Raw genomic sequence first — 17,016 nt, forward strand, 5'->3', positions numbered from 1 at the left:
GGCTTCCTAGAAAGAGTTTGGAAGTTTTCCTTCCATTTCTGTTTTTTTGGAACAGCTTCAAGAGAATAGGTGTTAACTCTTCCTTAAATGTTTGGTAGAATTCCCCTGGAAAGCCATCTGGCCCTGGGCTCTTGTGTTTTGGCAGATTTTTGATTACTAATTCGATTTCCTTACTGGTCATGGATCTGTTCAAATTTTCTATTTCTTCCTGTTTCAGTTTTGGTAGTGTATATGTTTCTAGGAATTTGTCCATTTCTTCCAGGTTGCCCATTTTATTGGCATATACCTGCTCATAATATTCTCTTATTATTGTTTGTATTTCTGCTGTGTTGGTTGTGATCTCTCCTCTTTCATTCTGGATTTTATTTATTTGGGTCCTTTCCTTTTTCTTTTTTGATCAAACTGGCTAGAGGTTTATCAATTTTGTTAATTCTTTCAAAGAACCAGTTTCTGGTTTCATTGATTTGTTCTACTGTTTTTTTGGTTTCGATAACATTAATTTCTGCTCTAATCTTCATTATATCGTGTGTTCTGCTGGTTGTGGGTTTTATTTGCTGTTCTTTTTCCAGCTCCTTAAGGCATAAGGTTAGGTTGTGTATCTGTGATCTTTCTGCCTTCTTTAGGAAGGCGTGGATTGCTATATACTTTTCTCTTATGACTGCCTTTGCTGTGTCCCAGAGGTTTTGGGTTGTGGTGTAATCATTTTCATTGGCTTCCATATACTTTTTAATTTCCTCTTTAACTGCTTGGTTAGCCTATTCATTCTTTAGTAGGATGTTTTTCAGTCTCCAAGTATTTGTTACCTTTCCAAATTTTTTCTTGTGGTTGATTTCAAGTTTCATAGCGCTGTGGTCTGAAAATATGCATGGTATGATCTCGATCTTTTTGTACTTACTTAGGGCTGATTTGTGTCCCAGTATATGGTCTATTCTGGAGAAAGTTCCATGTGCACTGGAGAAGAATGTATATTCTGCTGCTTTTGGATGAAATGTTCTGAATCTATCTGTTAAGTCCATCTGGTCCGGTCATTCAAAGCCATTGTTTTCTTGTTAATTTTTTGATTAGATGATCTGTCCATTGCTGTGAGTGGAGTGTTGAAGTCTCCTCCTATTATGGTATTACTATTGATGAGTTTCCTTATGTTTGTGATTAATTGATTTATATAGTTGGGTGCTCTCACATTTGGTGCATTAATATTTACAATTGTTAGGTCTTGGTGGATAGACCCCTTGATTATGATATAATGCCCTTCTGCATCTCTTGATACAGTCTTTATTTTAAAGTCTAGATTGTCTGATATAAGTATGGCTACTCCAGCTTTCTTTCATTGACCATTAGCATGATAGATGGTTTTCCATCCCCTTACTTTCAATCTGAAGGTGTCTTTAGGTCTAAAGTGGGTCTCTTGTAAACAGCATACAGATTGATCTTGTTTTCTTATCCGTTCTGTTACCCTATGTCTTTTGACTGGAGCATGGAGTCCATTGACATTTAGAGTGAGTACTGAAAGATATGAATTTATTGCCATTATGATGCTTGTAGAGTTGGAGTTTCTGGTCCTTCTAGTCTTTGTTGCTTTTGGTCTTTATTTATATATATATTTTTTCATCTTTCCGCCCCTCAGAGAGTCCCCCTTAAAATTTCTTGCAGGGCTGGCTTAGTGGTCACAAACTCCTTTAATTTTTGTTTGTTTGGGAAACTTTTTATCTCTCCTTCTATTTTGAATGACAGCCTTGCTGGATAAAGAATTCTTGGCTGCATATTTTTCTGATTCAGCACACTGAATATATCCCGCCACTCCTTTCTGGCCTCAAGTTTCTGTGGATAGGTCTGCTGCAAACCTGATCTGTCTTCCCTTGTAGGTTACAGACTTTTTTTCCCTTGCTGCTTTCATGATTCTCTCCTTGCCTGAGTATTTTGTGAATTTGACTATATGTCTTGTTGATGGTCGTTTTTTGTTGAATCTAATGGGGGTCCTCTATGCTTCCTGGATTTTGACCTGTGTCTTTCCCCACGTTAGGAAAGTTTTCTGCTATGATTTGCTCACATAACCCTTCTACCCCTATTTCTCTCTCTTCCTCTTCTGGAACCCTATGATTCTGATGTTGTTCCTTTTTAATAAGTCACTGATTTCTCTAATTCTTAAATCGTGCTCTTTAGCTTTCATCTTCATCTTTTTTTCTGCTTCATTATTCTCTAAAGTTTGTCCACTATATCACTGATTCTCTGTTCTGCCTCATCCATCCTTGCCGTTGCTGCATCCATCCATGATTGTAGCTCAGTTATAGCATTTTTAATTTCATTCTATTTTTTACTTCTTTTATCTCTGCAGAAAGGGATGAAAGGGATTCTAATCTACTTTCGACTCCAGCTAGTATTCTTATTATCATGATTCTAAATTCTGGTTCAGACATCTTGCTTGTATCTGTGTTGGTTAAATCCCTGGCTGTTGTTTCTTCGTGCTCTTTCTTTTGGGGTGAATTCCTTCGTTTTGTCATTTTGAAGGGAGAAAAGGAACTAATGAGGTAGAAAAATTAAAATTAAAAAAAATTAACATTAAAAATATATTAAAATTAAAAAATTAAAAATACAAACAGAAAAATCGAATTAATGACGCTAGATTCTAGTTGTGTTTTGGTCTGGGTGTTGAAAGTGGTTTGACTGATGAGAGAAAAAAGCAGGGGTGGGGAGGGAAATTGTTTGAGAATTTGAAAAAATGAATACACAGAAGTAGACTAAAATGAGATGATGGGAGTAAAATTTGAAAAAAGTTACACAAAAGTACAGAATGTCATAGAAAAAATCAAAGAAAAATATATTTAATAAGAATTAAAAATAAAAATGAAATTTTTCTCTTTCTGTATTCAAGAAAAGAAAAGGAAAAAAAGAAAGAAAAAAGAAATCGCTTGAAAATTTGAAAAAGTGAATACACTGTGGTAGACTAAAATAAAATGATGGAAGTAAAATAGAATTTGAAAAAATTTACACAAAAGCAAAAAATATAGTAAAAAAATTAAAGAAAAATATTTATAATAGAAATTGAAGGTAAAAATGAAGTTTTCTCTTTCTGCATTCAAGAAAGAAAGAAAAACGACAAAAACAAAAAAGAAAAATGAAAAAAAAGGAAATCGTTTGAAAATTTGAAAAGGTGAATACACTGAAGTAGACTAAAATAAAATGATGGAAGTAAGATAGAATTTGAAAAACTTGGGGCGCCTGGGTGGCGCAGTTGGTTAAGCGTCCGAATTCAGCCAGGTCACGATCTCGCGGTCCGTGAGTTCGAGCCCCGCGTCAGGCGCTGGGCTGATGGCTCAGAGCCTGGAGCCTGTTTCCGATTCTGTGTCTCCCTCTCTCTCTGCCCCCTCCCCCATTCATGCTCTGTCTCTCTCTGTCCCAAAAATAAATAAACATTGAAAAAAAAATTAAAAAAATAAAAAATAAAAAAAGAATTTGAAAAACTTTACACAAAAGTAAAAAATACAGTAAAGAATAAAAAAATAGTTTTAATAAAAATTGAAAATAAAAATGAATTTTTCTGTTTCTGTATTCAAGAAAAAGAAAAGTGAAAAAGAGAAAAAAAGAAAGAAAATTGAATAGATGGACCTGCTAACAGATTGAAATAGGACTGAAATTACTTCATTTTCCCCTAGAAGTCAGAATATGTAGTGCTTTATAGTCCATAAACGAAGTAGGCGGTGAGACTTGTGTTCTTGAAGAGCGAAGTTGGCCCATTTGGGCGGGGCTCAGTGTAACAGCTCCGTTCTCCACTAGATGGCACTGCTAGCCTACTGGGGTGGAGTGTTGCGGCGCTTGTCAATGCATGTGCGCATGCGCGGGAGCGGGGAAAATGGCAGCAGCCAGCTACCCAATCTGCTCTCCCAGATTAGCAATTGCGCACCTGTCCTCTGTCTTCAGATATCGTCCACTGCTTCTTCACTGTCCGTGACCAGGCCCCAGGCAATACCTCTCTTCTGAGTTTTGTCTCAGATGCGGCTGTTTTCCCCGGCCCCTTACTTCCGAAGGACTGCGGCTTTGACCCGCTCCACCCCTCTGCGGGAGGGTCTCACTGAGCAGTGATACAATGAGCAATGGCCGAATGTCAGCTGCACCCAGGAATGCTTGCTGGACCCTGCTGCTGCTGGTGCCCCGAGACTGCAGCCAGGTGCCAGCTCGCCCCAGAAAAAGTTCGCGAGATAGTGTAGCGGCAGCATTTCAGGGATTATGGAAAATCAGAAAACACATGTGGCACCAGGCTTCACCCTTAATGACTTTGTTCCAGCACCAGCAAATGTGGCCGTTTTCTGGGGTCTGCCGGGACCAGGTGGCTTCAACAGTCTCTACCAAATGTCCTTACAGCAGTGGAACCACTTTTCCCCATGTGGCTCGAGAACGTCCCGGACCCCACTCTGTTCCTGGGGATTCGCCCTTCCCACCAGAGCACCTCCAGGTATCGAGCTGCGGAGTTGCAGCCTTTGCGCTCCCTTGTTTACAGTCTTAATGGAATTTAAACCCTCTCCTTTCTCCTTTCTCCTTTTTCCCTTTTTAGTTCAGTCCCTACGGCTGTTTCCAATTTTCCACTTTCTCTCCAGCTGCTTTTGGGGAGGGGTGCTTTTCCCATATTCTCCCCCTGCCCACCCCCCCCCCAACATCTCAGTCCTCTCTCTGCCTGCAAAAGCAGCTCCCTGCCTGCCACCGGCTTCTCTCCCCCCAAGTTCATTTCTCCGTGCCACGTACCTGCTGAATTCTGTGGTTCAGATTGTGCAGATTGTTGTGTTAATCCTCCAATCAGTTTACCAGGTATGTAGGATGGTTTAATGTTGATCTGGCTGTATTTCATGGATGTGAGACACAGAAAAAACTTCCATGCTGTTCTGCCATCTTGGCTCCCCCCTCCAAGAAGCTAATTTTTCTAAAGGGTTTTCTGCTCTGTGTCTTCTCTAAGTTGTACAGTGGCACCAGGAAGGATTATCTGTTCTAATTTATGGAACCAACGCTTATAAAAATAATCCCAGGCTCTTTACTTGTACCACATCCAGGAAATGTGTGCACCAAACCTCCACTGCACTGACAACACAAGAACTACTGTGGAGCTGCCAAAGAAACATGGGGCCCCTGGGTAGAAGTTCACCAGCTGAGTCAGCAGAGAAGCCACATTTTCCACCTTGATTGGGAATTATAACTCAGCTCTGAATTTGCTCAGAACTAGGGCCAGACTTTGATCCCTCTAGTCTATTAACTGGTAGGTTGTACATAGAAGACAGCATAGGGAAAAGTGGATATAATGTCTTTTGCTGGTTTGCATCTTTCTTAACACTGGCAAAATCTCCATTTAAGGCAAGAGCATTCCAGTTCCATTGGGACTTTTTACCCTGAGCAGGACTGCTGTTGTTGATAGAACAGCAGTGACATATTTCAAAATTTATGCCAGAAATTAAAGTGTTGGGAGTGGCCTATTGTAACCTCAAATACTCCATGAGACCAGTTCTAGGATACCTAGAGGATATTCAATGGCCTTCAGGGTTACTGCTAAAAGGAGACTCAAGACCCCCTCCTTACTTGATCTATAGCCTTGTTCAAAGTCTAATCCAGGGTCCAGGCTCCTGCAGGGTATGAAGTCAGACACAGTGGGGACTACACAAGGCTTTTTAGGCACTAGTTTATCAGGGAGTGGATAAAGCATTGGAGAGAGATTTTCAGAGCTTCAAATGTTCTTCACTAGTTCATAGTTCTAAAAAGATCTTCCAGTGCTTAATCTTAAAGGATTATTAGTGTTTGTTGTAACTCTAAAGGGACTGCCCACAATTTTGGCTTTTCTGCTTACCTGTCAAGTAGCTACTGGGAAACCTAGCAAATTGGCAGTTTCCATTGTTTAGGCAAGGCACAACACCCTTAAATCCCCAGAGAGCAGAGAATAGTAAATAATACAGTCTCCAAGAACCTGTTCTCTACTGCTGGCCATATGTTCTGCTTTTAAGCTCTCCTAATCCCTTCCCTACTCCAGAGTCCTTCCCTCTTCCCCCTGGTGTGGTATAGGGGGCATCCTTCATTCTCCCCGCCTAGACCACAATGACTAGGGAGGACTGAGTGGAGGAGTAAACAAACAACAGAGGCTCCAGAATAGTTTCTGCCACTCAAAAGTAAAGGGCTGAATTAGAACCCGTTGTTTACTGTATGTGTTCACTGTATATGACCTAAAAAATTATTCCAAGTGTCGGTAAATGTAGGTTTGTAGCAGAATTGAGAAGGGAGGTAGAGACAGCTTATGATGGGCATTAATGCTGCTCACTGCTCTTTCAAGCCCTCTCCTTCCATGTGCTCAGGAGTGTTGCCCCTTCCATTCCCTATAAGCAAGTGACTCTGTGACTTGCTTTGGCAAATGAAATGTGAGAGGAAATTAAGATGATCACTTCTGTGTGGAAACATTTAAGAGGGTGTGAGATTCTCCGTGCCCCTCATCACTTGCATGGAAGTATGTTAATGTCACAGGGCCACCAGACCAAAGTAAGCTGGAATATTGAGCCAACATACAAAGGATAGCTGCCTAAAAAACTGATTGAATCTATAAAGGACTTTACATGAATGAAAACCAAACCTTTGTTTGACTGACTTTTTTAGAGTTGTTTTGCAGCATATCCAGGCTCTCCTGACTGGCCCAGGCTTTCCTACGACTATAAGTTGAATCGTTTCAATGTGAATATTGTTTGCCTTGCTGAGAGAGACAGAAGAAATCAGAGTTCATATTTTTCTCTGATCTCATTAGACATTAACAACAACATTACATTATGACAACAGCCTAAATATTTGGTCCACTCCTGCCTTGATCTTTCTTGCTCCAAAAACAATTTCCTTACTCTAAAATTTAAATTCCCTTTTACCTTTTTCCCCAGTCTTGCCTCACTTGGGTCATCAACTTTTCTAGCTCTGCCATTACATATCTGTGCTACCCTCTTATGTTTATACTTAATATTATGTCTCCCTGACATTTCCATCATCTATACATACTGTTGTTGTTGTTTTTTAATGTTTATTTAGTTTTTTGAGACACAGAGAGACAGAGCATGAACGGGGGAGGGTCAGAGAGAGAGGGAGACACAGAATCTGAACAGGCTCCAGGCTCTGAGCTGTCGGCACAGAGCCCGATGCGGGGCTCGAACTCACAGACTGTGAGATCATGACCTGAGCCGAAGTCGGACGCTCAACCGACTGAGCCACCAGGCGCCCCAATTGATACTGTTTTTAAGTCTGGGCTTATTAAGTAAAACTTTGAACTTCCCTTTGTGTTCTTTGTGAATGTCCCTTTATCTTTCCACATAGGATTGTGTAAAATTCCATTTGTCAGAGTTCTCAGCATACTTTTTTTTAGTTTGTTTGTTTGTCCATTCATTCATTCATTCATTCAGTAATCTTTACACCCAACGAAGGGTTCGAACTCATGGCCCTGAGATCAAGAGTTGGACACTCCACCAAATGAGCCAGTCAGGCACCTCCTCAGCATTCTTAACTGACCTTCTCTCCTGGAGTTTCCTGCAGTGGGACTATGTCTGTTTTGCCTTGTGCTTTCAAATCTATTTTCCACATATCTAGGTTCCCAAACTGTGTAGTGGGGTCACCTGAACCCTATAGCAAACACACAAGCTCATTGCAGATTATTTTAAACTTCTGAGGAAAACACAAGGATACCCAAACTCTACCAGATATGATACGAACTACTAGCTCCAGATTATTTATAAATTCAATGTTAGATCACATTATATTTTTATTGCTGACGTCATCAACAGTATACACCCGGAAATGAGAATGGCAATGTCCTTTCTAAATCCAGAGTTTGAGAAATTGTGCAGTGCCAAACAAGTATACACATTTAGCAGTTGTTGGTTATTTAAGAATGAAATGAAAATATTATCTTTTCTTTTAATTAATATGTAATATTTTTCCAAATGGCCACCAAGTTTTTAGAGCATAAATACTTCTTAAGTTGTTTGACCTTATCTACTTATAACACATGAAACTACTAACAATTTCTTTTTGGTCTAGGAGCACCATGAAAACAAATTACTGAAATATTGGGGCATCACAAACTGATAAAATGTAGGGGTGCCTGGGTGGCTCAGTCTCTTGAGCATCTGACTCTTGATTTTGACTCAGGTCATGATTCCAGGTTCATGGGATTGAGCCCTGCATCGGGCTCTATGCTGAGTGTGGAGCCTGCTTAAGATTCTTTCTCTAAAAGAAAAAAAAATTCATATATATATATATACATATATGTATGTATATATATATGTATATATATATAGAGAGAGAGAGAGAGAAAACTCTGAGAAAAAAATTTTGGAACTTCTGGCCTAGGAACACATCAGTCATACTCAAAATCTAATCCTGTTACATCCTCAAGTAGACATGGTCCTGTCTCTTCAACAAATGGTGTTGGGAGAACTGACTATCCACATGCAAAAGAATGATGTTAGATCCTTACTTCACATCATATACAAAAAAACTCAAAATGAATCAAAGACCTAAATATAAGACTTAAAACTATAAAGCTCTTAGAAGAAAATATAAGGGTAAATCTTCATGACCTTGGATTTAGTAACGGGTTGTTAGATATGACACCATAAGCAGAAGCAAAAAAAAAAAAAAAAAAAAGTAAAGAAAAAGATAAAATGAACCTTGTCAAAATTTTGTGCATCAAAAGACACTATCAAGACAGTGAAAAGACAACGCACAGCATGGGAGGAAAATATTTGTAAACTATATGTCTGCTAAAGGCCTAGTATCCAGAATATATAAAGAATTCCTATAGTTCAACAACAAAAAGACAAACAACCAAATTTAAAAATGGGCAGAGGAGGGGCACCTGGCTGGCTCAGTTGGTAAAACGTGACTCTTGTGACTCTTGGTTTTGGAGACATGAGTTCAAGCCCCATCTTGGGCATAGAGTTTATGTTAAAAAAATTAAAATGGGCAGAGGACATGAATAGACATAACCTTCCCAATATACAAATGGCCAAAAACTACATGCAAATGTGCTCAATATCACTTATTATTAGGAAAACTCACATCAAAACCCACTGAGATACCATAATAAAAATAGAAAATAACCAATGTTGGTGAAGATGTGGAGAAATTGGAAAACTTGTTCATTGCTGTTAGGATGTAAAATGGTGCAGTCACTGTGAAAAAACAGTTCAGTGATTCCTCAAAAAGTTAAACAAAGAATCACTAAATGATCCAGCAATTCCACTACTAGATGTATACCCCAAAGAAATTAAAACAGGTATTCAAAACAAATAGTTGTACACAAATGTTCATAGCATTACTATTCACAGTAGCCAAGAGGTGGAAGGAACCCAAATGTCCATCAACTGCTGAATGGATAAACAAATGTGGTATATCCATATAACAGAGAATTATTCAGACAAAAAAAGGAATGAAATACTGATACATGATACAGTGTAGATGAACCTCAAAAACATGCTATGTGAAATAAACTAGGCGAGTGTGATTCCATTTATAGGAAATAGCCAGATTAGATGTATCTTTAAAGACAGAAAGCAGAGTAAGTAGTTACCAAGGAAGGAGAAAGAAGGAATAGGGAATGGCTACTTAATGGATACAGAGTTTACTTTTGGGGTAATGAAAATTTTGTGTCACTAGATAGAGGTGATGGTTGTACAATATCATGACTAACTGCCACTGAATTGTACACTTTAAAATGGTTGTTTTTATGTTATGTTATATAACTTATGTTATTTTATCTCAAAGATATATATGTATACAATCTAATATATATGAATTTTATATCAATGATATATAAAATATAAATATATAATATTCACAAATATGAATACATAATGCATTCATAATATATATTCATAATATGTATGAATTTATAATATATTCATAATATATATGAATTTATCTCAATGATATATAAAACATAAACATTTATATTTGTATTTTTGTACAAATATTTTGTATATTTGTATTTTATATATTATATAAAATATATTATTGAGATAAAATTCATATATATAAATATATATTATATAAAATATATCATTGAGATAAAATTCATATATATGTAAATATATACAAAAACACCCCTAACATGGTCATCTTCTCTCGAGGTTTACATAACTTCTACTCTGCCAGTAATTTCCACTTGCTGGTAGAATTGGTTAGGGCCATTGTATCACGGGACTTTGTCATCCTAACCTGTAAGACAGAGGTTCCTAACCTTTAGTTCACCTTCAGGGGGTCAAGAGACCCTTCAAAATTCAGTGTCAAATTTTGTGTCCCTGTGCAGAGAGAGCGGGTAAACTGCAACGTAGTTGCCACAGAGGTCTCAGCAATCCCACAGGGAGTTCGGAAGCTGCGATGGTCTTCAGGTATACCACAGGGTCCAGGCATTGCTTGTCAAGAAAGTTGGGTTGTGGCACCTGGGTGGCTAAGTCAGTTAAGCATCTGACTTTGGCTCAGGTCATGATCTCGTGGTTTGTGAGTTTGAGCCCCACATCGACCTCTCTGCTGTCAGCACAGGGCCCACTTTGGATCCTCCCTCTCTCTGTCTCTCTCTGAACCTCCCCCACTCTCAAAAATAGACAAACATTAAAAAAATAAATAAATAAAGGAAGTTGGGTTCAGGCTGCCTCCAGGCAGAGGACATCATCTTCTTCCAAGAGCAATTCCTGGGGGAGGACTCAACTGTGAGCTGGGAAATGAATGTCTTGGTCCTAAAAGGAGGATCTGAGGAACATACAACAGCATCCATTTCAATTGGTATAGTTGCAACGAGACATTAGTACCCTCTGAGTGTGGCAGATTCCAAATGCTAATTGTTTCTCTTGCATAGAGCTTCTTGATTTTTTGGAGACCTATCAACACTGGACATCTTGACTTGGGTGATATCTCCTCTGGCTGAAGCTGCCTTACAACCTTCCTTTCAGCTCCCTGTTTCTAAGTCTGCTTCTCTGTTGGGGTCTCCTCACTCCTCCAGGTAGCCCTCTTGGATTGAGCAGCTCTCAAGATGACCCAGAGCAGCTCCTTCCAGAGATTTTTCTAGCATATATTAGAAGCAGTCTTAAAAAAAAAAAAAGTTTGGACCCTGTTATCTAAATGTTACCAGAAAGAAAGATCAACTTCTCTAAACCAAATTCATTATCCTTGGCAGATGTGCTTTGTGTTTCGTGTGGCTTATATCCAACAATTCTCTACCACTGGTCAAATCATTTCACTATCTGAGAATATGATTTGCAACTAATTCATCTTGAAGTGTTTGACCAGAACCTACAGTGCTTAAAATTAGAAATGCTATGTGTATTTTATTGAGATTTTTTTCAGTGCCCATGGTGGGTGATTGCTAACATCTGCTTTGAAAAATTTCCAGGCAAAAATCATTATGGCCTTATGCTGTAGCTTAGAACTTTGGATCCCAATGCCTGTGTGTCAGAGCAGGCCCCAGGACTGTTTCTTAGGAGTGTTTTTGACCCTGCTCATAATTTGTCTCCATTCCCACAATTTTGGGTAGACTCCTTAATTTTCAAAGGATCTTTACTCTTAGCTAGTGATTACCTTTTTCTTTAAATAACAATTCACAATATTCACCCTCAGAATCTTGCTAGACGTTACAATTTTGAGCTCCCTGCTCTGCAGCACTTATCAAAAGTTTCAAGATGCATTTGTAGGAGTTGGCTTAAAAAGACAGGCAGACAATTCTCTAAGTATTTTTAAAATTTACCTTAGGATTATACTAGACCATGTGAGTCTCATGCTTTTCATTGAAGTGTGCATCTGTGCTTTGGCCTACACTGAGGTATTTTATAAAAGACTCACTTTTGAATTTATTGGGGGAGGGGCCTGTGGTTGAGAAACCATCTACTCCCTAACTGGTGCTTCCACTCTATGACATCTCTTGAGTGTAAGGAAAATAGGTACTTCTCCTCATGACCTAGCTTATTGGTGGCTGGTGGAAAGTGTGAATCTTGAAGCTTAGTGTATTTCTTTTTTACAGTGAATTATCAAAAAAGGTCAATGCCAAATTTGTGACTCACCCATAGTAACTATTAAGATGTTTGGACATACATTTCTTGGTATTTTTCTGCCAGTTTCCTTGTCATAGTCTCCTTAAATTGTATATTTTTAATCATTTTATTTGGGTATGTTTTATAACTTGCCTTAAATTCTTCCTAGAAGAAGGCTTGGTTATAAATAAAATAAAATCGCCATCTCAACTCTAGTTCTACCTCTTCCTTGCCTACCCATACATTTCATTTCACTTCTTAGAACACGTTTTTTATCAAGCTTGATTCAGTAATTAATCATGGTGATGACAGTAACAACAACAACAAAAATAATTGTTGGTCAAGAGATTCTATGTGCTAGATTCTTGACCTATTAGTATAGGTCTCATTTAATTTTTAAGGCCACCTCTTAAGGCAGGTATTATTTCCCTGTTTCACAAAAAAGAAAAACAAGGCTCCGGAGGTTTGAAGCATTACTCAAAGGTAACATCAGTAGGTTAGAGACCCAAAACTGGAATTCTCCAAAGCCCCTTTTCTTTTCTCTGTGCCAGTTTACCCACTCTGTGAGATCATACTTGCTTGCTTGCTTGCTTGCTTGCTTTCTCCCTTTCTTTAATGTTTATTTATTCTTGAGAGAAAGAGCATGAGCAGGGGAGGGGCGGAGAGAGAGGGAGACAGAACCTGAAGCAGGCTCCAAGCTCCAAACTGTCAGCCTAGAGCCCAATGCGGAGCTTGAACCCACAAACTATGAATGAGATCACGACCCGAGCTGAAGTCAGGCGCTTAACTCACTGAGCCACCCAGGCACCCTTGTGAGATGATGCTTTCACTCTTTAAAGAGTCATCACTCTATGGGTTTGAGCTGAGATAATGACATGTACCAGTGAAACCCCAGGGGTTCATTTCTCTAAGAGGTGGGAACATGAGGGAGGGTGGGATCTCTCGGCCATTTAACAGGTTGTTGTTCTGCCTAGCTAAGTGAATGAGCAGAACTCCACCATCTTTCCTTCTCTTTGAAAGAGACCTAAGCTACAGCTTAGACTAGAGCTGGAGAAAGAAGTGGAACAAGAAAGCAGACAAGACCTAAAAAAATATTTTACTGGATTCCCAACACAGAGCTGAAGAAAGTGAAAGGAACTGGAAGTTTTTTTCATTAATTTGTAAGACAGGCCAATTTGGCAAAATTTTAGTTGAGTAATAAGCAGAAACCTGTATTTTACTGTTTTTTAAAAGTTAGGTTTATTAAGGAGTAATTTATATATAATAAAAGTTACCCTTTTAAAGTATAGAGTTGGATGAGTTTTGATCAATGTCTATAGTGCCAGAGCAACTATCATGCAAGATGCAGAATATTTCTAGTGCCCCAAAAAGTTTTCCTCCTGCTCTTTTGCAGTGAGTATCTTCTTCTTGACCCCACCAATCCCTAGCAAATACATAGCATTGCCTTTTCTAGAATATCATATAAATGAAATCATACAGTACATATTCTTTTGTGTCTGCCTTGTTTGACTTAGCATGATGCTTTTAGAACTTACCTATGTTGTTGCAACTATCAACAGTTCATTCTTTTTTAAAAAAAATTTTTAATGTGTATTTATTCTTGAGAGAGAGAGAAAGAGAGAGACAGAGCATGAGCAGGGGAAGGGCAGAGAGAGAGGGAGACACAGAATCCAAAGCAGGCTCCAGGCTCCAAGCTGTCAGCACAGAGCCTGACGTGGGCTGGAACCCATGAACTGCAAGGTCATGACCTGAGTCCAAGTCTGAGGCCTAATCAGCTGAGCCCCCCAGGTACCCCATTAGTTCATTCCTTTTTATTGCTGAGTAGAATACGATTGTGGATGGAATTCACATTTGTAGATATACCAAAATTTGTTTACTTACTTAAACAACTCAGCTGTTGAACATTTGATTTGTGGCTTTTATGAATAAAGCTGTTATAAACATGTGCCTACAGGCATTTTTAGGAAAATACCCAGGCATAGTATTGTTCGATTGTATGGTGAGTGGATGTTTAACTGTACAAAATCTACCAAACTGCTTTTCAAAATGGCTATCCCCACTTGTGTTCACACCAGCAGGGGATGAGATTTCTAGTTGTACCACATTCTTGTGTACGATTGCTATTGTCAATCTTATTATAATTTTAATTTGCATTTCTCTAAACACTAATGATGTTGAGTACCTTTTCATACACTTGTTTGCCAGTCATATCTCCTTTTGATGAAATTTATATTAAACTATTTTCCATTTTTTTGGGTGGTTTGCCTTTTTATTATTGACTTATAAGTGCTCTTATATTTAGAATACAAGTTCTTTATCAGACAGACATATGTCTTAGAAAATATTTTCTCCTAGCTTTGTGGTTTTCCCTTTTTTCCTTAATAGAGTCTTTCAAATGAAGTTATTAATTTTGATGAAGTCCTTTAGAGTTTTTGCTCTTAAATTCGGGGCTATGATCCATTTCAAATTATTTTTTGTGTATGATGCAAGGTTCCTTTTTCCCCCCTACATGTGGATATCTAATTATTCAAGGTGTTCTTTTAGGAAGCACCACTTGTGGGGTGCCTGGGTGGCTCAGTCAGTTAAGTTTCTGACCTTGGCTCAGGTCACGATCTCATAGTTCGTGAGTTCAAGCCCTGTGTCCAGCTTGGGATTCTCTCTCTCTCCCTCTGCCTTGCTCATTCTCTCTCTCTCTCTCTCTCAAAATAAAAATAATTTTATTGATAGCCCCGATGTATTATCATTTTTACATATTACTGGATTCAACTTGACAATATCTTCTTGAAGATTTGACATACATGTTTATGAGGATTATTGCTCAGTAGTGCTCTTGTAATGCCCTTGTCTAGTTTAGGTATCACAAAATGAGTTAGAGAGGATTTTTTCCTCTTCTATTTTCTGGGAGAGTGTGAGAAACCTGTATTTTTAAACTCATCTGTTTCTATTCATTTTGCCCTGAACCTCCAACCTCATCTCAGGTCCTCTGTACATGATTCTTTGGGGTCCTTTCATGTTCTCTTTGCTGAACTGAGAAGACAAGGATTTCCTATACATAGTAGAGGTTCAAATATCTTGAAAAGGCCACATGTGTGTATGTGTGTACATGTGTTTGTATGTGTTCTGTGCTTCTCTCTAAGAACTACTGTATAACATGAGAGAAACCTTGGAGGAAACTAATATAAGGACCATGTGTCACAGCTTTGCAAGCACATATTATCAGAGGAGGACAGTATATCAAAATCTAGTCCTTTAAGCAAGATGGAGGCATGTAATGCCAAAGCAAATCCTTTCTCTCTGCTCTCTAAGTGTGGTTCTGTCTACTCATATTACCCTTCAGAGCCTTCTCCCTTCCAGTGAGCCCAAATCCTTCAGGCCTGGAAAAAAATCTACATTGAACATGGGTTAAACACACAGGTCAGTTTTTTTTTTTCTTAATTTTGTTAATGTTTATTTTTGAGAGAGACAGAGAGCATGAGTGGGGAGGGGCAGAGAGCAAGGGAGACACAGAATCTGAAGCAGGCTCCAGGCTCTGAGCTGTCAGCACAGAGCCCGACATGGGGTTCCAACCCGCTGACCATGAGATCATGACTTGAGCAGAAGTCAGACGCTTAACCGACCGAGCCACCCAGGCGCCCTCACACAGGTCAGTTCTTAGAGAATCCATATGTTTTGCTGTTGCCTCATAACTTGCCAGAGACTAGACAAGTGACAGGAAGATATTGAAGAGGATAGAAGATGAAAAGGGCCTTGTGCAAGTCTGAGACTTTACCCTCTTTTACCTTCTAACTTTCCTACCCATTGTGGAGAGGCAACTTCTGGAGGAAGGCCACATATAGGTGATACTTGCTTTTTGAAGATTTACTGGGGAGCACATGGGAGCCCTGCTGAGAATCCAGTAAGAGGAAAATGACTACACAAATGTACATTTTCACCCTTGCTTAATGAAGACAGAAGAGCACAGAGAAGATTCAACAGGGACATGTGCCTGCAGCTCCTTCCTGGGGTAATATCTAAATCCTCTTCACCCAGAGGGACTAGCACAGGCCTTAGGGCTCAGACCATGGAAGGAGCCTTTGCATACAAATCTGTCCAGTCCCCGACTGGCTCCCATCTGAGTCCACAGAAGGTGTGTCCTGCTACAGCAAAGGAATCTGGGCCTACTCAGCTTCACCGATGAACAGGAAGGGTCCGTACCTTCCCTCAGGCATGTCTCTGCAAACAGAAAACTAGGTCTCAATCCTGGCTGATCCCCTCCCTACTCCAGAGGAAAGGCAGCTTGCTTATTCTTGAAGATCTGGTCAAGAAAGGATAGCTGTATTGGCCAAGGTTCTTGCAAGAAACAGATGGTGGACTCAAATTAGGATACCACTGCAGAGCTAATCATAATGGGGCTCCATTACTGCCCCAAGTCTGAAGGGAAGAGGGGATAATGTGACCTCTAGAATCTAAATTTTTTTTTCAACGTTTATTTTTATTTTTGGGACAGAGAGAGACAGAGCATGAACGGGGGAGGGGCAGAGAGAGAGGGAGACACAGAATCGGAAACAGGCTCCAGGCTCTGAGCCATCAGCCCAGAGCCCGATGCGGGGCTCGAACTCACGGACCGCGAGATGGTGACCTGGCTGAAGTCGGACGCTTAACCGACGGCGCCACCCAGGCGCCCCTGACCTCTAGAATCTAAATGGAGCAAGCTGTATGAAGACAATCTCCTGACAAGACCTGCAACCCCATGGGACGGTGGCCAGGGAATAATAACTTACCACATACACATCAGTCTCCTTCTGGTGTTCCACATTGGCTGAACCAAAAGGGAAACTAGAGGGCCAGGAAGGATGTTGATGTGGTCCACACAGGTGAGGTTCTGGGGGTCCAGAGCAGGGTGGAAGAGGGTAGGGAGTAAATCTGGAGGCCAAAGAGAAGATATCCAATCAGCAGCTACATACCTGAGAGCCTTTCTCATACTCCCAGCCCCTCTTAACAGAGCAATTATATCTCT

This window comes from Herpailurus yagouaroundi, unplaced genomic scaffold (genome assembly GCF_014898765.1).
Source record: "Herpailurus yagouaroundi ecotype Mexico unplaced genomic scaffold, PumYag 141, whole genome shotgun sequence".
In the NCBI taxonomy this organism is placed as follows: domain Eukaryota; kingdom Metazoa; phylum Chordata; class Mammalia; order Carnivora; family Felidae; genus Herpailurus; species Herpailurus yagouaroundi.